The sequence below is a fragment of the Daphnia pulex genome, chromosome 4 (genome assembly GCF_021134715.1).
Source record: "Daphnia pulex isolate KAP4 chromosome 4, ASM2113471v1".
Classification (NCBI taxonomy): domain Eukaryota; kingdom Metazoa; phylum Arthropoda; class Branchiopoda; order Diplostraca; family Daphniidae; genus Daphnia; species Daphnia pulex.
Genome location: NC_060020.1, coordinates 735,773 through 758,658, shown reverse-complemented (window position 1 = coordinate 758,658; position 22,886 = coordinate 735,773). Strand labels below are relative to the sequence as shown.

At 42.7% G+C, this 22,886-nt stretch overlaps 1 protein-coding gene and 1 long non-coding RNA gene across 18 annotated transcripts in view; one reads left to right on the top strand and one right to left on the bottom strand.

Annotated features, from left to right (window-relative positions):
- The window catches only part of LOC124192598 (collagen alpha chain CG42342-like), a 55,836-nt gene that overhangs the window by 22,695 nt on the left and 10,255 nt on the right, over positions 1-22,886 (bottom strand). The window lies entirely within an intron of this gene.
- Positions 13,214-14,048, top strand: LOC124192601. Its single transcript, XR_006873752.1, has 3 exons — positions 13,214-13,321; positions 13,494-13,654; positions 13,772-14,048. It is a non-coding gene; the product is annotated as an uncharacterized LOC124192601 (long non-coding RNA).

Sequence of the window (22,886 nt, the reverse complement as noted above, 5' to 3'; positions counted from 1 at the left end):
GCGCACTGTCTTTTATATACATCCATTTAGTGAAAATGCGCATGTGAAACAGCTCATTAAGTATATAGTTTTTTTTTTGGTTGTTGTTTTTAGTTTTCACTGGCGTAGTGTATATATAATGATTGGTTTCGGCGTATTCGCTCCCTGTACTTTCTTTCTTATATTACGAACAGGAGCGCGACTGACTCGTCGGTTGTCCTTATACTTAACTCGCCTGCTGTTGTGTGTGTCCCTGATGCGCGTAATGGGCTGCTCCTTAGATATTATTTTTACATAGAGGCGCCAACGAAAGGCTTGTCGTTGGGGCAATCATTACGTCGATGATTACCAGGTCTTGGCGCGTTTTCTTTAAGTAGGAAGGAAAGAAAAATAGAGGGATCCCCCCCTTTGAATACTTTTTCTTTTTTCAAATTTTTTTCGTCGACACGCTGGAATGTCTCAGCAGAGCTAGCGAAAGAGTCAATGTTATTCTTTGAAGGTTTTATTATTACTTTTCCTGTTTGTAAAAAGAAAAAAAAACTCAAGTGTTGTTTCTCTTTGCCAGACAATCGGTCGCTTTTATAACGACCTCTGCTAAACAAAAGAACAAATGGAAATAATATACATAAGAAACTTTAGCCAGAATATTTCCCCAAGTCTATTTACACAAAAAACGATAGCCAAAAAGGAAAAGAAAAAGGTTTCCAGGGTCGCCGTTTTTGTTTTTTTTGTTACTTGCTGGAAAAGCGACTCGTGAGAGTCCTTCATTCATTATTCTTCAAAGTAAAAAATAAACAAACAAAATATCTATACAGTACACACAAAAGGGCAAACAGTTTGTTTTCCAGTTTTTCACGTTCACAATATAATTCGTGGCTGAAAAAAAAACTCTTTTGTTTCACCTCTCTCACCCACTTTTGTTTCATCATATTCGTCTCTGAATCTCTTGTGGCCTTGTTGAGCTGCACTGCGCGGTTAGACAGCAGATGATCTGTTCGATCATCATCTAGCTCCGCATCGACTCCGAGTTGCGTTCGCGAGCACCCCCAAAAAAAGCCAACCAAAAGCCAACCAGGAATGTCTATAGTGGCATGGTGGCTTGTATAAAATATCATATGCATAATATGGAGATACGGTGGGGGACTCGTCTAGTCCTCCCCTTATATATTCTTCTTCTTCTTCGCATACATCCAAACGCGTTCGTTCGTTCGTTCGCTTCTCTACTCCGTTCGTCGTTCACACATCACGACACACCTGGCAGCAGGTTATATCCAATTGAGAGAGGGGAGTCGTCGAAATGTGGGAATTAGTCAGCCTCTCTCTACCACCAAAAAAAAGTTGCCTGGACTGACGGGAATGCCCTTTCAACCGGAGAATATCCATTCGAAACGGGATAGTAGAAAAAAGAAAGAATACAAAATTCTTTTTCTTCACAAAAATATCCTACGTCAATTTGAAATTGTTTTTCTTCTTTTTCCCGTTTTATTATGTATCTATTAAACAGTGTACTATTGTGTTGGAATAGATCGTCTCTCTACTTAGCGTATACATATCCCGCCCGAGCGCGTTTCAACTTGGATGCAGGGACAATATAATATCTACAATGCAGTACTGCCATTTTCGGAGTTTCGAATTTATGACTTTTCGATACACTCGTTTAGATTATTTCACGTTCTCCTCTGACGTTCGCTCGTGTTCCAGGCAGACACAAGTTGCGCTTTCTCTCTCCGCTCCTTTTGAGCTTTTTTTTCTTTTGTTGTGTGCTGTGTCTTCGGATAATCTGGGTCCTCATTGTGCGTGCAGCCAAAAAAATAAAATAAAAACTGATGGAGGCACTCCTAGCGGAGTCATCGCCCATTCATCCGTGAGTGCACATCCAAGAGGGGATACATATATAGAGAGGTAAAAATCTATCTAATATCTAATATGATGTATTCGTCTTATTCACAACCAGTGTGTATATATATATCCTCTAGGTACAGTACATATCTACACACATGGATGGGCAGGATGTTATTGTGCGTGTGGTTGCGATCACGGGCCGGGTTCTCTGCCAGCCGCGCAGCCGACGGGGGAGCCGACCAAATGAGACAAAGTTGTCAGCGGGGAGCTCAGCAGCGCATCCCACACAGCGACTGGAACACACGTATACACGACGTACATATACACATTCAGCCGACCGAAAAAAGAGGGAGAACCAAAAAAATAATACTAAATATAAGGGAAAAAAAATGTACACTTTTTCCCCCCTCTTGTGAGTCTCGCCATTAGGCCTATAGCCATTCCAAATTGACGAAGAGGATGCGGAAGATTCCCTTCCCCCCCATTCTAAAATGAATTCGTATCCTTAAGACAGGAGGGGGGAATGTAGGTGAAAAAAAAGGTAGTTTTTCCTTTTTTTTTTGTTTTTACAAGGTTTTTATTTTTTCGCTGCGATTTCTCCTGCCAGCAAGAATAAAGAAATGGCCCTGGCGTCGGCCACCTCTGCTTGGTAGCACCGCGCGTTCGTTCTTCTCTTCTATCCCTCATATAAATATCCAATAAAAACCAGAACGGCCAGCTAATAGTCCTCCTTCCATTTTTTCTCTCTCTGTTTTTTTATTGACATCCATCACAAGAGTTATCTGCTCTCCCACAAAAGACCCAACCCCTTTCTTCTTCTTCTTCTTTCAAGTTGGAACAAGAAAATAAAAATAACGTTATGCCTTAACACGACACGAAAAACTCTATTTTTTTGTTATATGTTGTCTTCCTTGTTTCTCAGAGGCGGCCCAAGTTTTTCCTTTTTTTTTCCACTGAATGCTGAGAGAAATATTCTGTTTTGAATATTTTACAACATATCTATACACATCGAAAAAAAAAGTCGAAGATGAGAGAAGAAAAGACGAACACGAGAGAGCGAGAACGAGTCAAAGTCAGTCAGTGTCACGTTATGAAGTGGAGGACATTTTTTCACATCGGAGTATATAGTGTGGATGGAGTCCGGCTAGCAGCTAGCTGGCCCGTATATGTATAAAATATATATATCTATATTTAATAACTACGCCAAGCGTGTATAAGAGGATCTGACAAAGCGGACAAGTTGTGACAGTTTAAGCCTCTCTCTCTTCTCTCCTTTTAGAAAGAAAATAAAGACTCGGATCGAGAAAATCGAGTTAGAACTTGTTGTTTACGAATATAAGCAACTTTGGTTCAACAATATCTCAAAACAAAGGAGAAATTATCATCGGGATCGGCTCGAGGGGCTTTTTTTTTGTCCTTATTTTATCTGATTTTATCCTAGATATATTCTGCGCTTATTATATGAAAGACGACGTGACAGTCTCAGCCGTCAGCGGTTAGCTATTTAGCCTCACGCTGGGTGTGGTCACTTTTTTGTCTTTACCATTTTTTCTTTGGCCGGGACGACGATGATTATCATCTGATTAAATTATACGGTGCTAGCTGCTATATACAGCTCTGCTCTATGTACATGTATATGTAGTTGCTCGACATGCTGTTGGCCCATCTGGCTGGCGCTTGTGATTATACTCACGAACGGTGCGCAATTGGCGATATTAAAAATCAAAAAAGAAATTGAACAGACGCCTGATGGCCTGCCCCACCTGCCAGAATGTGAAATAAATACCGGTTTCCGATCGACTCGCACGGCTCTACCTGACTGTGTAAGCACTATAAACAAAATAACTGCTTATGTACATATTTAATATATAATGTACCGTCTTTTATTTTTGTTTATATAAAGCACAGAACTGATTGTATTTATATAATATCCGCTATCTCTCAAAAATCGTCATCCATGTTTAGAGTTCTAAGAATGAAGTGTCTCCTCGGAGCTATCGACCAACGCGCGTCATCGTCTCCCATCTCTCCTCGTTATTCTTCTCCTTCCTTTTAAGTAATACTTATTTCTATATATATATACGTATATAGTTGTGTGTAGTTGCCCCGTGCTGTTCAAGAGAGACGAGAACTCTCGTCTTTGGTCGCCCCGGCCAACCAGCACTTCAAGGTCCATCCGCATCGAATAAATCGGGCGCTTGACGCTATCGCAGCTGGAGTTGGCGTCTACCAATTTGTCCCCCGATCGACGACGACGACCAGCACGGCCAGCAACGATGTCAACCGTTTCTCTTATTCTCGCCATAGAGACACACACAAGCAGAGAGAGAGTCTTCCACTACCGCAGGTCTATAATCGACAACTTCCTAATAATATACCTTCAACTGCCCGCTGTGTTCTTCCAATATGGCTGTCTTAATGACTCACTCATTCCATTTCGAGAGAGATTCGTCGTTCCGCCCGGAGTTTTTCTTTTTCTTTTTTCCCGTTAGAGAAGAAAACATAAGACGGACGGCAGGCCTAAATGTCCATTAACCTCCTCGGGATATTGAATCGAAAATGTTCCAGCTAGATTCTTTTTCTTTTTGATTTTTTGTTTTTGGACGCAATCCAATCGCCAAACGTTTTCTCTTTTATTTTTATTTTTTTCCGAGATGTTGAGGTCTCTTGTTGTTGTGTGTGTGTGACTTCTCATATCTTTTTCCCGCGGCTGATTGCGTCCATCACTATACACTATATATGTATAGGCAGTCGTCTGGGCGTGAAAGAAGGGCCTGCCATCACAAGGTCGTGATTGCACGGAGCTAACCCCCTTTGGCTTTTCGGAGAGTCGGGGTTGTGGTCCTGGCAGGTTATGTGCCACCAATCGCCACCCAACCAAAAAATGAAAATGAAATTTCTAGTCGGGGAAAAAAAAAGAAAAATGCTCCGAGGGCTCGTGACCATCCTAACCCAAAACATACGGGCCAGCAACAACAGCGTGAGCCCTTTAATAATAACGGCCGTGTGTATAATAGTTGTATGCCCAGCTCAACATCTCTCGGACGTGACAGACTCGTTTGCTCCGGAGTCGAAAATTGGCCCGAACTCTCCCATGGGTCGTGTTATCAAATTCCTATTTCTTCTATACGACTCGACACGTCAAGCTGACGCCAGTCAAACTGCCCTATAGTTATCTGCTTATATTTATTCACGAATCTTTCTCGCCAGTTTTATTTTTGACTGAATCAAATGATAAAACACAAGAGAGGCTGCTGCTCTCGTGACGGTGACCAGCGCATCAACAGGTTGTTGCGATATGTAGACCTATAGGCACGTCACATCCATCTCTCTCCGCTCATTTCCACCGAGAGTCTATCCATCAGCCAACAAACTATACGCCGTATACACAAATTGCTGTAACAATTTGCCGTGTGTATAATATATTAAAATAAATCTGAAATTCCGACCCATCGTTTATATAGTAGTAGACAGGCAAAGGAATTTTTGGTCGTTACATTTAAAGGAGGGTTGAAATATAAATAGAAGAAAACTTTTAGCGACGGCGTCAAAGGTATTTTTTTAATAGCCCACCCAATGGGTGGAGAGGGAACACTCTCATTAACCTGATGAGCTCGGACGCAGGCGCTATTATAGACCAGTGCTTAAAGACTAAATAGGTATCCTATTTGTGTGCTGTGCTGCCCTGTGAGCGTTGCGGGGGTTATATTCCATCTTTTTTCCCACAGATTTCCCATCGCATTAATTTAAGACGCTCAACTGTGTTGTATGGAACGCGGATGATGAGATGAATTTCGTCCCATCCGTGTGCTGTGCCCAATAACATGTGCGTGTTTCTCTCTCTCAAACGCCAACGTGCCAAGACACTCCTGATGAAGACATTCGACCATCTTCTATACACAACACAAAAACATAACCCACTGATCTACAAAACAAGACGAAATAACAATTCCGAAAGAACAACAAAGGGATGATGATGAAGACCTTTATTCTTTTTGAGAGACTCTAGCTGGCGGAGTAAGAGAAAATGAGAATCGGGAAGAGATTCATTTATAATACCGTCGTAGAGATCGTATATTGTAGACATATAGCTAGTTTGCGTTTGTTATAGTGAGGGATGTATAAGAGCTGCGGACAACAAAAGGATAGCCAACGGTATAGGATTTATATCTTTCTCCCGTCGCTGATGAAACTCACGCTAGAGATATTAAAGGCAACCGCGTCGGCTCTGATAGATGTATAGGCAGACGAAAAAAGCTATATAGCGAGTTGGGTTTGCTGCTGCCGCTGCTGCTGATGGTGAAATTGTTATCAAAGATATTCTCATTTAGAATGCCATGGCGGCCCGTGTGCGTCTCTCTCGTGTGTGCCATATATACCTCGTTCCGCGTCTATCTATCTCCACTCAATAATCCTTCCCCTTGATCTCGTCTCTTTCTTTTGCTATATTCGATCGAGGGGAAAATCCAATCTATTATCGGTTCCCATTAATAGACGTCGTCTTTGTTCATCCCCTTCCTTCGCTCTTTTCCCGTGCCTATACTATGTACCTGATGAGACCTCGGAGGGAATGGCCCCGGTTCAGTTAGTTAACTTATAGAGTTACACCGACGCACTCAACGTACAAGACACACACACAAGTCTATTATAATAAGTTCACTTTAGACTATATGCTATAGTTTATGGCAGTTATTCCAATGCTGGGAAATAGAGCCTTGTCATGTTATAACCCCGACTAATATCCAAGCAACGTACATATATATACCCGGCACCAGTCAATAAGTGCCCCATCGCGATGGATCGATACGAGTTCATTTACTTCGCCTATTTTTCTCTTTTTTCAGACCCCCCATATCTCTCAGCTGTCTCCATCCTCTACCGGTTCTCGTACGTCTTGTTCGGAAAAAAAATAAAAAGAGTACCAACCGAGAGCAATATACCTGCCCGTTGTTTTGCTGGGGCACCAGAGAGTCCAACAACATGCCTCCTGCTGGGCCAAAAAAAGAATTTCACTTTTCACGGTCATGATGTGCTCTCTGTGCTCTGTGCTGTGGGCCTCACAAGTCGACAAAGTTCAACGAGAATTTTCGGTGTCGTTCAATTGGAAATGATATTCTTGTAAAAAAGGCTGAATATGCGCATTTGATTGGAATAATAATATGCAGATTCGGTTGGGGGGGGGGTTGAGGGGGAATATTATAAGATTATTACAAGTATATTTATATGGATGTTGGGCGGGATAAAAGGGAAGGATGATGATGTCGACGAGGGAATGAAAAGACTCGAGAGAGAGTCTCTTTGACTCCTTCAATAGGCGAGTAAATTGAGAGAATGTTGGGCACCGTACAGCCGCATAGTAGAGAGACCAAACTTTATTCAAATGAAGACGTTAAAATCTATCCGTTCTATACAAAGTTGGGCCTTGTGGCTTGACTCTGTTATAGCCTATACGTATATATAAGCGCCTATCGTATCCTATTCCCCGGCACCAGCCTCTATATAGAGATGGTAAGTTTTTACTTTTTATCCAGAGTCGGTTCTTCTTTTTTTTTCTGGGAGGAAATTATTAGATGGGGGCTGTGCATGGATGGGGTCGCCAAGGGGAGAAAAATTTCCATGATACGATTTACGAGCGCCGCCCGGCGTTATTTTTATTTTTCTCCTTTTCTTATACAACTTCTTCCCGACTTGACAAACGGATTATCCACTACCACTCTTAGATTCTCGTTCATTCCACCGTCTATTGAACCAGTCTTTATATACATCCATTACATATTTTTTTTCTTTAAATGTCTTCATAATACAGCCCTTCTTTTCTATTCACCCCGCAGTTGCTGTGGGTCGCCGTGACCACATTTTTCCAGTTTGTATGAATACCAAAAAGAAAATCATCTAGAGAATGTGCACATTAAGTTATACTACACGTCCTTAACAAATTTCATATTTCTCTAGATAATATACCGGCGCTATCACCTCTATGTAGTACAAAATTGGTCGCCCTATATGCGGGTCGGTCGGGGTGGAAATACCAAAAATAAAATTTAAAAAAAAGAAGAAGTAGGCGAGAAAACTGAATTTTTTTTCTCTACTATGCAGCTGGATGACGTTGAAGTTAAAAAATAAAAGGTATTCAAAATTTTCGGAGGAGGCGAGGCACGACGGATGCTGCGCGATGTCTGATCGATGGTCCCTAGGACCGCCCGGCTAGAGCCCTCGACATCTTTTCCCCTATGTAGATACAACCCCCTCTGAAATAAATAAGAAACTTTTTTGATGGTGGAAAAAAAAAAGCTTCATCTTCCGTTGAAGCCGAGCCTATACACATCTATTGCACACAATTTTTTAAACAGCATGATGATTGAATCAACAGAAGGGGATTTTCCTCCCATTTTTTTCCCTTTTCAAAACGATCCGCTCCTTTTATTGATATGCGCATATTGAGCAACCAAAAAGATTCTATACCCGCCCAAAAAAATAAAAGAAGTTTTCAAGTGGCCGACGGACAGCGTTCTATACATTTACGTACAATACACAGCAACCAAAATAAACAACTAAAAGTTAAAAAAATAACGTCAGCAATCTTCACGATAGTTTGACGGGTGACTGTGTGTCCGTGAAAGATCTGGAACATTGTAAAAATGTTACAGGTTTTTTTTGTTTTTGTTTGTGCTATTAGACATTTTTCCACGTTTTCGTGAATAATATCTCCCTGGCAATTTCCCGTCACAGATAAAGTCAAACACGACACCCAACGTATACTGTGGATACTGCTCGTATAGCAAACTATGTGCGCAACAAGGTCAGCCAGTCGGGAGTGAACCAACTTCTAGCGGCGCGTCAACATAGTGAGATTGTCTGGATGACAAGCGGGAGTTGATGAGAGAATGACTCCCGGTATAAGGTAGACAGACGCCGAAGACATGACGCAATGCACCCTCAAGGCTTGAATGTGTAACACACAACAGGAAAACAGAGCGCTAGAAAGTTTGGTGTGTTTTTCAAATTTTATTTTCTAAACAGTAGACGCTGACCGTCAGTGTTTTACGTGTGGTTCTTATCTAATATTTATTTCATTTAAAAAAAAGGCGAGGTTGACCATATAAAATATGACCAGAGTTGGAGACAGAACCGTGACGTACAGATTACACCACCCCCACCGGAGAAACTACTCCTCCCATCTCGTCTAGCAGACGCTAACAAGCGGCTAATTAATTGCTCGTTAATAGATTTTCACCTGGACCCTGAGCGTCACTTCGTGAATGAGAGACTCAACCCAAATCATTTCAGATTGATTTATAAAAATGAAATCGGAGTTTTGGCCCACTTGATTATATTATTGTGACTCGAACTGTCGGTCGTCTCAATGTTGAGTTTTCCTGATTACTTTCGGCTCTTGTGCGGAGGATGTCGCCCATATAAGAGGCAGCGTCTGCAAGTGAGAGGTCCCTTTCAACTGACAAATTGAATGTATGTTGTCACTTCATTTATTTCTTCTCGGCATTTTCTTTCTCCGGGAGCGGATCAAAAACGGGTGGGGCGGTACAATCGGGAACAGCTCATCGTGGCGACTTCCATTTCCGCGTTTGATGGCGTCGTCGATGAAGGAGAGGGGGGGAGAAAAACGGCTGACAAGGACAGACCGCGCGCGTCGCCCGTTCGTCAACAACTCGGCCAAACGGATAATAATGACGAGCGCAGGCGGCATCAAGTCGTGCGTGTACACGTCGCGTATACATGTTTCTCTTGTCGCTATATCGAAATCCTTCATCTAGCAAATGCACTAGTAGTTCTAATCTCGTCTAAAAATGCTATCAGCAATTCCGTGCGCTTGTCCAGCGCACACATGTATTGGCGGCGAGAGCGCAACATGTCCAGCAGCAGCTAGTCGGATCAACCAGCATTTTCCCATTTCGTGGCGTTCACAACCTTCTGTCGGCTCTTTTCTTTCTATCCTGATATGCGCCAGTCCTTGATCTGTTTCTGAAAGGAACTTGTTGAATTCTTCCCTTGGTCGCACACACAGCACACATGCCCAGCACCGCCCGCCGACGTATTAGATTGAAGGTCCCGCGCAAATAATAATCAGATTCTTGTGTACTTTCAATCAGAGCGAGTGGATGGGGCTGCCGCAGCCATGCAGCAATGCAACTTGTTTCGTTTTCCGTCACAGCACGCTCGGACGAATCCGCAGCGGAAATATTTCTAGCGCTTGTACATCCAAGAATGCCCGGCCCAGTCCCATTTAATAAAAGGTTCAGAGAGGAGAACGAGCTCGCGGGTCCGGCATATGTTGTTGTTGTTGTTCTTCTTTTCGCATGATGGAATAACAACCAAATAAAATCAAAATAAGGGAATGAGGAGGAGTTAAAAGTTGCCCAAATGAAAAGAGATAGAGCCAAGCAGAGAGAGAGAGAGTCGAGAGACATCGATGAAGACGGATCGACTCCGTTGCCGTTGGCCGCTCATATAGCTCTGGAGCAAATGCAGCGCGAAACAAGACGTGGGCAGCAGCTTGTATATTGCCCGCCTCTCTCTCTCTATACATGCACACTGTGGGTAATCACTGGTTTTTTGTTCTTCTTCTAGCGATGGGGGAGGAATTGAATGATGGAAGTTTGCGCGCTCTATGGCTCTATGGGAAAAGATAACAAATATCAAAACAAGGAGAAGATATCTTTCATCCAGCGGCCCGGCTCGACTCATATTTTTCCTCCCGTGTATCCCATAGCTGCGGGGCTATATGCACATCCGACGGTGCTGCGGTCAAAGAAAACCATCGATATCTCTCGTCAGATGGTAATGGATGACCTAGGCCGTCGTCGTCTTCTCCTTTTATATAGTATAACATAACTTATTTTATTTCGAAATGCATATAAAAGGGAAGATGGAATGGAGCCCCAGCATAGAGAGAGAGAGAACTGGCGCACACAGTGTATATAATGGTAGACTTCATTCTCTCTAGCTGGGCTGTGAGCTGTCCTTAACGGCCCACGACAAGCACCGATTGAAAGGCAGCCAACATTCATCAATGAGATTCTCTTTTGTGGAATGCGCCCGGTCGTCGAGAAAAATGTAAGGTACTACATATATATATAGATTGATAAAGTAGGAAGAAGCCAATGTTTCCCTCTTATCTTTTAATCACATCATCGATAGCGTACATCCGTCAATTTGAAAGATTGGCCAAAAGCGCGCGAGACGATTCTTATATTAGATATATAGACGACGTTGTGTTTTGTTGTCTGGCCGGATTGAATCACTCGGAGATAGTGGAAGAGATAGTGCACTTAAGTTATAACAAGGAGCGCGAGGAGTGTGCGTACTACAAGGAGAACACCCTCCCGGCTAATTCACGATGAAGTGGGCCACCCTATAAGGGCCGCATTGAATATAAGGAGGACGTACCCGAGTGATCATCCCGACAATCACGTGCGGTTGGTCTCCAATTTTATCGTATTAAATATATCAGCCTCCAGCTTATTCTCTCTCTCTTTTAGTAATGAGTCTGCAGTTTTTCTTTTTCTCAAAATAAAATCAACCGGCCGGCTTTTACACAACAAACAAGAAAGAAAAAATAAGACTGATATGCTGGAACATTAATAATATCAAGCTCACTATATGTATAATAGCGGCCGCATCATTTTTCTTTTTCCATCTCATTTCCCTTCGACCCTGTAACTCAGCATCAAAGAAAATCAATCAATAAAATCTTATTTTTTTTTTTTCTCGGGTTGTTTTTCTTTCAGTTTTCTTTTGGTACACCGCACAGTCTCTCTTTTAATTCTTTTTAATATTCTGGTGCTTTATAATGATCAGGTAGTTTTTGATTGGCGTCATGGGAGCCGCGCTTTTTCGATGGTTGTTTTATACGTGGGTCGTGTGGGTCATATTTGACGGAGGTAAAAGAAGAGGGATCGCCGCACTTTTTCACCGCACACAGACACAGCACACACCGCCCGGCAGCCAAACGGCAGCACAACAGCAAAAGGGCCGACCGTTTTCCTGGAAGAAATTTTCGGCCCCGCACTCTGTCTCAGCATTTAAGAAACCCAACCGACTTCACAGTAATGAACAGCCATACCAAAATAGGTCATATAGACGGGCACGTATAATAGATAGAAAGAAAGAGCTCCGTTTCACGGCTAATATTATAATAACCACACATTTTTCTTTTCTTCTATTTTCCTTCAAATTGAAAAAAAAATTATTACATCTTGGCTTCCAAGACGGTCCTACCGGGGGTGTTAAAAGAGATTTCGCCAAGGAAATCAAAGGCAATGATGGGTATATATGATGCATTTCGGTCCGGTATTGGACGAGACAAATCAAAGAAATGAATGCAGAATTCTCACGACAATGCGTTCAATATATAATATCAATATTTGTAAGACCTGACATTGTCTTTCAATGTTGTGAATTGGGGCCGACGCTAGGCCAAGCACAAAGGTCATAGGCGTCCCTGCCGTCGATTAGAGGTCGTCCATTCTGACTCGATTAAATTCACATCGAGATGTGCACTCAACGAGCATCGGTCATCGTCTTCGCTTCGCATCAAAAAGACCCGCGTTCGATTCCTAGTACCTCCCAATTGTGTAATACTCCCACTGTAAATGTGTACATAAAACTGTGTGTCTTGAATGTGTCTCTTCATCAATATACGGTCTTCAATATCAATATATCAATAATAATAATATACGGTGGAATAATAATCGATGAATGAATATCTATATATCTCACTTCTAAACTCACCTCCCGATCTATTAGACGCCCTGTTGCCATAAAGGACGTCTATCATAAGGATCGTAACCCCATCAAACCCCGGTTTCTCGACTTGCTGGTCACAATCTGAAGTTGTGTCCGTCAGTCTTACGCTTAGCCCCTGACGATAGTCGACGGTTGCCGTTCACTCGGTAACACTAGACGGTCGAATTAAGGCCCAGTAGGCAGCCAATGAAGTAAGAGCGTGACCTCAAGTCAGAGACCATTCCCAAAACCTTCCCTTTTTATAGGGATTATTAAAATACACTTTGGTAGAAAACACGCTGTTGGTAGGGCGGATTTTTGGTCTTTCTGCGGGTTTCATGCAAATTTTTATTTGGATCTTTGGATTGATCAAATTTGTTGAGACCTTTGACACGAACAATTTGATAAAAACAAACAAATACCGGAGGGGTAGGGGGTTTTACCAGGGATTATATACCAAACAGAAATGGCATTATATTTCAACTAAAACTTATTCCTTCAACTTATTCCCTTATCATTTTTGAGCGGTTTGGATTTTAAGGGGGGAGTTTGATTATTGGTTTTTTATTATTTCTAATTTCTATCGATATCGATTATCGTAAGCATGCTGATTAGAACTTTTTAGAATGAAAATTGGACAAGTGTCGTCTGCTTTCGTCTAGTTGAAAATTTCTAAAAAGTCAGACAAAGCTCAAGATTTATATTGTTTTAGATTTATTTGTTCTTGATAATCGTAATACTCCATGCTGTTTAGCGGGTAAATTAAACTAAAAATACAAATTGAATGATTGTGGGAGCTATAGAAGAATTAAACCGGTTCCAAATTTGTGAAATGTTAGTTGACTAGCATTTATCATGTGATTGCCCTGTTGATGCATGGCAGTTTGTTTGTACAATTGTACTATGTAACCTTTTTTTCTTTTTTGCAGATTTGTGGCCAGAGGCAGCCGTCATAACCACTCAATATGCAAGTTTTTCTGCAGGTGTTAACCTATCACCAGCAACAATCTTATGATCAAATGATTTCGGCAACTGTGACCTGCTAGATATTTTAATGCTGCATTACCTACATCAATGCAGCGTATTACATGTAAACCTTTCATTCTCCCATTTATCTTTTTAATTAACTTTCTTTATAATTTAACTTTTCCTGACTTGTTGTTTCTGTAAATGTTTTTTTCGTAACCCATTTTCTATTTTTATTTAGATAAAAAGCATCCCATTGCATTGGAATGCAATTGTCAATCGAGTTACGGATCTCTCCTTTTCCCCTTTCTTTGAATGTCCTCGTGTACACCCATGTGAGTGTGGGGGTATTCACGAGGACGTCACATCTCGCCCTGGTGGATTCAACTTTTCAGCGGATGGATGGAGGAGCACTTGCGGATGAAGGCCTGGCTGTATTTCCCAGGCCAAAAGGTAGGACAAAATTGATCTCTATTCTTCCTTTTTGACAACTTTTGGTGGCGTTTGGTGGCTGCAACTGTTTTCCCTCAGTTTTTGTTTTTTCTCAGTAAGGGTTCACTAATCACTTCAAGTAAAGTGAAACTTTAACAATTTTTTTACCAAAAGAGGGACCTGCCGCCACACCGGCACCTCCTCGTTGGTAAAGAATAGCAGCAGAGTGACTCCTTTTCTATTATATTTGAGCAGAGCAGCTCGACGGCTATAGTATAATACCGTGGAACGGCACCCAAAATTTTAAAAAAAGAGAGAAAAAAGGTTCTACTCGAATTATTCGGATGAACCTGCGATTAGATTTGCCAAGATGTCGAGTGGTAAAAAAAAAGAGAATGCGACCATTGAAATGTTTTTTTTTTAAAGTTCCAAATGTAGAGGTCAAAATAGGAGGGGGGAAGACAGAAACGATTTCGCCTGGACTGTAAAAATGTTTCCTCAATTGTGTACGGTATACATTGCTGCTCCTGTCTAAATTACCCGGTACCGTAGAGAGATAGCACGGCCCAATATAAAGACGAAACCAAACAACGTTGGAATCTAAGTATAGAGGAGTATCAAGTAGAGGAAGTCTCCAATATATTTCCATGCGGTTCGATATCTATTATCTATGCTCGTTTGGAGACAAGAAGAGAATAGCCAAAGCTGCTGTAGTATAGGAAAGAAAAAAAAGGCAAACGCGCGCGCTAGGTTGATAAATGGCTCTAGACGGCAGGCATCCTACCCAAATATCTCTTTTTTTTCGATGGGGATCCTCCTATGCCAGTCTATACGGGATGCGTAGCGCGTATAGCTAGACCTGGGGTTGTATACAACAATGCTATCTGATTGGCAGCCACCAAAAAAACACATTTCTCCATTCGGCCCGGACTATATCCTTGGTCCCATCCGCCCGCAGTTCGATCCTGTGTGAGAGGTGGCACACATGAATTTCCCCTTTTTAAACGTGTCCACGTGTCCCCTGTGGGCCATATATATGCAGATGATCAAATAAAGACCGGAAAAAAGCCAGAAAAATGCGATCAGCGAAACATGGAGACTGACAAGCAAATACAAGGTGCGAAACAACACACAAAAAGGTGCTGGCTTTCTCTGCGTGAAATCCAGGTTAACGGATTCAGGGGGGGTATATATCTGCTCTATTCTGCATCTATACGAATGCAGATGAATGTCCAGCATCTTTATCAGTGGGGTCCATCTGCCCGGCCGATCTCTCTCCCCCAACCGTTTCTTTTTCCCTCCCAAATGGGGGTGGACATTTCACACCATTTGTCAGGCCATCGGGTGTCCCAGAACGCGGATGTCTGAGGGGGTCAAAAAAAGGGACACATTCCAGGTTGTTTCTGTCTGTCCATCTCTGCTGCATCATGTATACAGCTCAGCAGAGAGAGAAGCTAGGATATAATAATACCAGTCGAGTATTTTGTGTCTATATTTTGACCGAGTGTCTTCATACGGGAGACTCACGCTGCGGCCGCAGTGGCCCCCACCGTCTCCCGCTGCGAGTGCAATAGTCAACGTCATGTCTCTCTTCTCGGTCCGTTTCAATTCTATTCTTTTTATTACTATAGACCATTTTTTTTTTACTTCGAGGGTTATTTCATTTTTTTCGAGGGGAATTTTCTTTCTTTTTTCAATTACATGATTTTCCAAAGAAAAGTGGAATCTCTTAAATGTTTAACTGCTAAAGACAGCTGGATGGCGGTTGGGGGAAACACATTTCTCAGGTGGTAATTGAAACCCCCCCACCACAAATCCACCTCTTTAACCTCCTGAAATCGCCTTGTCTTGGATTTTTTGGGTTTCTAAATAATAGTTTTTTCGACAATAAACTCCATCAGGATTGGGTAAATATAATAAGACGATTCTCCCTTAAATATATATATTTAGCAGCTGCTGGATCCGATGCTGTCCGGATCAGAGTTCAATCAGTGGGAATAAGAAAAACATCCTATTCTTTTTTTCCTTTTTCTTGTGGGGGGGAAGGTATAATGCCGTCTTATGGCGGCCGTCCTCTTTGGCCCAGTCAGCAGCAAAGTCTCTGGTGGACGACTGATCCGGACTGAGCCGTTGGACAATCCAATCTTTGTCCCACGGAACCTGTGCCGACGCAACAACAATCAAGAACGTTTCGTCTCTAATCCCGCACAGTCGTTGTTGACCGGGACACTTTCCCGTCTAGCCGGCGGCAGCAGAAGCGCAAATGAATGATATCTCGCGGTGACTGGACGCTAAATTCGACGTATAGGATATAGTATAAGACCCTGGGCCGTACGGGTACACGATAGGAGGGCCGCCCTCCATATAGATACACACACAGCTCTCCTCTTTTTCCATCGTCTTGGCTTTTCCTTGGCGATGATGTCAAGTGCGCCTGCATAGCGTTGCCATGGGTTACTCGGAAAATGGTAGGACTAAACTATATACTGCGCTCGGTCGGACCCGGTTCAAGTGCTAATATACGCCGCTCCCATTGTCTCCCCGGGATCTCGTCGCTCGTGCGGGAAATAACGGTTTTTAGAGAGCAGCAGGGAAATGAGAGGGGGGAAGAAGATATCACGGCTGCAGCACACACACACACTCGACCGCAAAGAATAGAAGAAGAAGAACATCAAGCGGCAGCTAGCCAAGTGGGCACATTGCCCCTTTTTTCTCCTCTTTTCGACTCTAGAATATTATCCCGTTTGTATAACTTTGCGTCCGACTCTACAGAATTCAATCGAATGGGTATAGAGGCTGGTGTAGCTGTAGCAGCGCGGTGCAACACGCCATTTCGTTTTCTGTTTTTATGACTGGCGTTGTGTGACTCGTGTCGCTGCGATGACGGGCGAAAAAAGCACCAAAAGATCCTGGCGACTCTTTGTTGTTTCCTATAGATCACGCGATATCATCAAATGGAGACAGACGACGCACGAATCTTTTATTGTAGTGACTCCATGAACAAAACGAGCGGACGGACATCGATCGCAATGAATCCCAACGCCCCGCGCTCACTCTTCTTCTTCTGGCGCATTTTATAAACAAGGCCATCAGCTATTCATCCCCCCTCTCGCGCTACCAGCGCAGCCGTTTGCCCTTCATTCCATCCTGCCTGCTGATTCATTACCGAAAGCGTGTCGCCCGCTCCTTCGATTGTTATAGAGACGGCCGGGACATGGAGGCAAAACAGCCGTTACCTTGTTGTTCGACCCCCCTTCTCTCTCACTCTCCAGTCGAGAGACACACACTATAAATTCAGTGTCGTCAAGGATTGGGTCTGTACCAAGGATCCGTCGTCCCATTCCAGACCCGGAATAATCCAAGGGCATCAGGATAGAATCTCTTCTATTGGCCCTTTTTTTCTTTATATGTGTATATACCGCGATGAGCAAAGGAGGGGGGATATCATCTCGTCGATGAGAGTGTCTATAAGAAAAGGCAAGAATAAATAGATCCGAGTGGCAGCAGCAGCAACACAATATACAGCGTGTCGACAATCACAGCGTCACCGGTTCCAACTTTCTTGGGGCGATCGATCGATCGCAATGAACCGCGTTGCCTCTCTCGCACCTCCGTCTTGATTTTATTCGTTTTCCCTTTTTTTAAAAAAAACCCCGGGTGCTGCTGCTCTATGCGTCACTGCGAGCTCTCGTTTCTTTTGTGTGTTTTTTTCGAGTTAAGTAATGGCCGTAATCTACTCCCATCTTCAAAGCAAGTCTCCAGAGAGAAAAGTAAAGAAATTGGAAAATATCTTTTTCTTTTTCGAGTTGTTGAAGCGGATGCCATTTCTTTGTGACCCTTGTGTCTCTCTTATATTGTATCCATGTGTGTATACCAGTAAACAAGCCGGATACGATCACGATGAGCCCTAAACGGGAAGTAGTTGGTATATATAATGCTGTTCAAATAAGCCGCGCCACTATTTCACTTTTAGAACTTTCTTTCTTGCTGGGCAGCAGCCCGACTGCTGTCTCTTTTTCAAGTCCCATTGGACGTTTCGAGTGTGATGTTCATATATCCAGCGAGTTAGTCTTGAAACGGACCCCAGACTGTGTGTGATTAGCCAAATGGTCTGTGGGTGCCCACTTATTATTGGCTGGGCGTGTCTCTCTCGTTGTCTTTTGTTCCATTTTTTAACGACAGCGGAAACTCGAAACTTATCGCGTTATCGTCAAGTTCCTATCGGTCAACTCGACGAGCGGGCGCGACAATGAAACGGGGGGGACTGATGCAGCAGTTAATTCCAGCCGGCTTTAGATATTTCAAAAAGAGAATAAACTCCAAGCTGCTTAGCGCTGCTCAATGTTTATTATCCCATTGAAACTCGTACACGTTTCCTTCTTACGTCGATGTAGGGCTTCCAGTTTTGAGAGCTCCTAAATAATACTATCCGTCTAATTTCATAGGCGGGCGATTGCATGATTCGTTTAACGCCTCCCTGTTTTCTGACCAGCAGCATCGAAACCTCACGCCCAATCCGAAAAAAATGCGGCTGATTGAGCGTCGACGGAACTGGCCAATTGGATTCTGTAACAGATGGGAACTTGGCGAGAGACAATAGGGGACGAGTTGGAATTGAGTTATTTATTCTCTTGTTCGAAAACGAGAAACCTTGTCAGAGTTGATCAAGTTCGATGTCTTTTGTTTTGTTTTGTTTTCCTTTCCATTTTGTTGGCTCTTTTCACCGAGTTGAACGCACAGCTGAGCAATTTTGGGGTTTCGCCCTTGCGTCTGTGTTGGCCGACGACCACCACTTGAGAAGCGGACCGACTTTATTTTTGGGCGGGTTCGAAAAAAGACAAGAGCGGACACACAGCTAAGAGCTCCAAGCTATATACGAGGGTAGAGACCAGCGCAAGACAACAAACAATCATCCCAGTCTCTCTCTCTTTCCCAATAGAATCTTCTGCCAATAGAAAAAAAGGATCAGATAACGGGCGAGCGCAGAAAACCCAAAACAAAACAAAAAACTCTCGGGGCTCCATTTATTTTCGACAGCGAAAAATGGCCGTGTTAAATGTACAACAGCTCACACCTTTGGCTGTGTGGAATAGCGGGCGGCTGTGGCGGATAGACGTGCGTGTGCCGTGGAATAAATGCCCGATGGAGCGCCAACCGCACGCGCATTTTTCAAATGCAAATGTGTCGATAATTTTTTTTTTTTTAGATTTTTCTCTCTGTGTTGTACCACTGAGTTTGTACCACTTGTGTTGTACCACTTGATTCCTTTTGGCCAGGAAGTTGGTCGCCTTTCAATTCTTTATCGCTGACATGCGATCGGACACCTTTTTCTCTCTCTCTCTCTCTCTGCCCATCTCTGATTTCTGTTTCGGTAATAGTGTCCAGCTGTCAAAAGATCTTGGAACTCTGCTCTTCCAAACTTGTCTGTTTGTTCAATTTCTTGGCTTTTAAAGAAGAAGAAGGAATCTGAGACAGTCGACGTCCTTCGTCTGTCCGTTTTGCCTGCCCCCTTGTCTCTCTCTCTCTCTACTCTCAGGCTCTTTGATTCTTTTAAAAGGTGCAAGTAAATAACACAAACAATATGAATCGAGAGGGCCCATTCTCAGACAGATACTTGTAGGAGCCACTTGGCTTTTCCCCCTTTCTTCCAACTGAGGGAAGGGGGGTTTATCATTTGGTAAAGAAAACATTTTAAAAGCTTCACATGTAGTACAGTATAGATTCTCCCATCCAGATAGGAATTTAACTGGCCATCCGCCGGTCAACCAGACTAGTAGATACTGACCAACCTTAAAAATGTCAAGAATAAAAAAATATTTTTTTCTTTTTCTTCTACCAGTTTACCCGATTCAAACAGACGAAACCAGCGCACTCCTTTTTCTATATTTATAAAGATCAACCGACTCTGTCATTCAAAAAAAAAAAATGTACATTACGCGGCATAGTGGAGGATGGAAAACATTTTTCGAATAAGCCACGAACGTTTTGAGAAAAGGGGAAATACCGAAAAAAAGAAACGAAAATAGGAATAGGAATGTTTGGGTTGTTATGTCGCCGCAGAATAGAATATAGGTATACTGCTTTTCGTTAATGACCCCCTTCTTTCTTTTCTTTTCCCGATGTTTGTAGCGTGTTTCTTATTCTCTCCCGTCTTCTTTTAAATACGCGGAATTTGTCGATTCGCCGCGCCGCATACGATGAGTAGAACCTAATCAGTGTGTTTCCCTTATAGTAAACATAAAAGATTGGAATTTCTGAAATTCTTCCATTTTTTTTTGTTGTTGTTGTTATCTTGTTTCATCTTTTTGTTGATGAAAACTCTATTTCAAGCTGGCCGGGCCCTTCATTCCCCACTTTGGCCTCTTGTCCTGGACTATAGAGAGACGCGCAATCGACGGCGTAATATCATTCACGGCACAGTCACGCTCTCCGGTTCAAAGAGTCAGGTGAAGGGAGGATACAACAGACAGATAGAAAAAAATAAGGGACGCAACAACAAAAAACAACAACAATCTCCAGCTTTCCCTCCCCATTCTATCCTCCCATATAACAACAACAACCCAACCAAAAAAATCAAGTGAAAAACGCTTAGATCACGGTCTCGCTCGAACCGCGCGCCGAGAGTCGCAGCGGTTGGTTACGCGCGCTCATCCGGGCCTCCTCTTCTTCTTTTTCTTCTTTTTTTTTCGTTTCTATGGAGCATTGCACGAGAGCAAGTGTCGGGTTCCTCTTCACACATAACCCCCGCTGTTTAACCAAAGTTTTTTTCAAAATTTGTGTTTCAATTTTCAATGATTTTTGGTTATGTAACGTCCCTCGAAAGGGAGAAAAAAATTCAACCAGCCGGAAGCATTTGGTCGGCGGAGGGGGGATTGATGGATCCGGCGGGGTGGTGGCTGTCCGCGTTTTGTGACGTCTTGTTAAATAATATATGAACACATTACTACACAACTCTTGCGTCTCGAATTCTCGGCGGGCTACATGAAATGGATTTCGAGTTTGCCCGCGATCCTGATGGTTCCTTATTTTGCTGCTGTGCCCAGCTCTCTCGCCTTTCATTTCGTCCTTATGTTTCCTCCTTTTCCGTCCGAGCTGCTTCTCTCTCTTCTGCGGTTACCAGCTGCATTTCAAGCGCCCCCCCCCCCTTTTCTTTTCCCTTGGAATCCCTTGAACTTATTTGGCTGTCAACGCCATGAAACAAAGATGTCAACTTGATATTCCGCCAAAAAGAGAAAAAAAAAACATAAAAATATGTCGAGGAAAAAAGAAGAAGAAGAATGACGGGCTGGCACACATCCGCCCGTGCCCCCCACACAAAAACAAGATGTGAGCGAAAAAATATAAAATTTCTGATGAATCTGCTTCTTCCGTGAGAGCTCCTTAAAACATTATCACCGTCTAGCGTATAGGGAAAAATAATTCGAAAAATCACATCGATCTTTCCAAAGAGATTTTCTATTTTTTCGAGGGTTTTTTTGTTTATCCTGCGGTGTTGACGTGTCCAGCAGCCAGTAGCCCTTATAGTTATTTTTCATGGTCGCACCAAACAAACACGCAAACGCACACAGAAAAGAAAGAAAGAAAGAAGAAGAAGAGTATTTTTTCTTCGGCCTTTGGTCGCGGCCGTGGAGAGTCTCCGGTTACATTCCTCCTCTCTCTCTCTCCATTTTCTTGTGAATTGAAAAAGAAAAGAAAAAAAGTTGTATTTCTTCTTCTTCTGTGTTGTTTGCTGTGCTGTTCAGTTGTGTACGTGTAGAGCAGCAAACGTAACCCGAGTCGGTCTCCTTTTTAAATATCAAGGCCCACCGTATTTTCCTTTAGTCTTTCTGTTGCCTTTTTTTTAAAAATAATTTCTCGGAGACATCAAAATGTGTCTAACCATTTCAAGGAGGTTTTCATTTTCTCGTTTCATTGTCGGTTTGCTGGTTCCATTTGGTCTCTGATATTTTGATGATTTTTCAACTGAACACACAGACACACAGACACACAATCCACTTATCGTGACGTGGATTTGTGGATGAGAGAAAGCCAAAAAGATTTTCTTTTCCCCTTTTTAAAATTTTTACCTTCTGGTGGACGAGGGGGCAAGCGCATTTGGGGAAAAAGTGGCCGAGTCATGGGACCATGGCACAGCAAGAAAATCCAAATCCAAATTTCGACTTGAATGAATATAAGCGCACGAGCGCCACATCAACGAAACTGAAAATCCCCCAAATTTTCTTTTTTAATTTACAATCGCAGCAATGAAAAAGAAAAGAAAAGAAATAACACATTTAGGCGGGGCCAATCACGGGGCGATGCTAATCACAAGATCGAACTGAATTGTCGAATTATCCCGCCAAACACCCGGCAGCACAGCCTCTCACGGTCTCCGTGTCCAGTTGGACGTCGAAACGAGTGTCGGGCGGTGGCGCTATAACTAATTTTAGCTCATTCAATCACGTGAATGATAAACAATCTTTTTCGAGTTCACTTTTTCCAAGTCGTTTTCAACCTTTTGATTTCACTGCATGGCCAGCAGCAGAGGTTGTATGCGTGTCGTTCTCGCTCCATTTCCCACCGTATAGCCTGATCTGGTGTCTGTCGGATAACTTATATATTATTATTGCCGGGCCATTCCTTTTTTAAAAAGAAGAAATAAAAAATAAATCAAAAGAGAAACAACAAGCCCCGCGTGACTCTCTCACGACTTTTGGCGCTTGCGTCGTCATCTTGGGTATATCCCCCCTCACTTTTTGGTTTATTTTTATTTTTATTTTATTTTTTTTTTTTCTTGGGAGAATTATTGTTTGATATACATTTCTTTATTGCGGCTATAGTTAAAAACTCGTAGCGGGCCGTGACTGGCTAGCTGTATACGTATTTAAAAAAGAGACGCGCCGGTTTTTTGATGTAGTATACTCCTCATAATTCAACAGAGATGG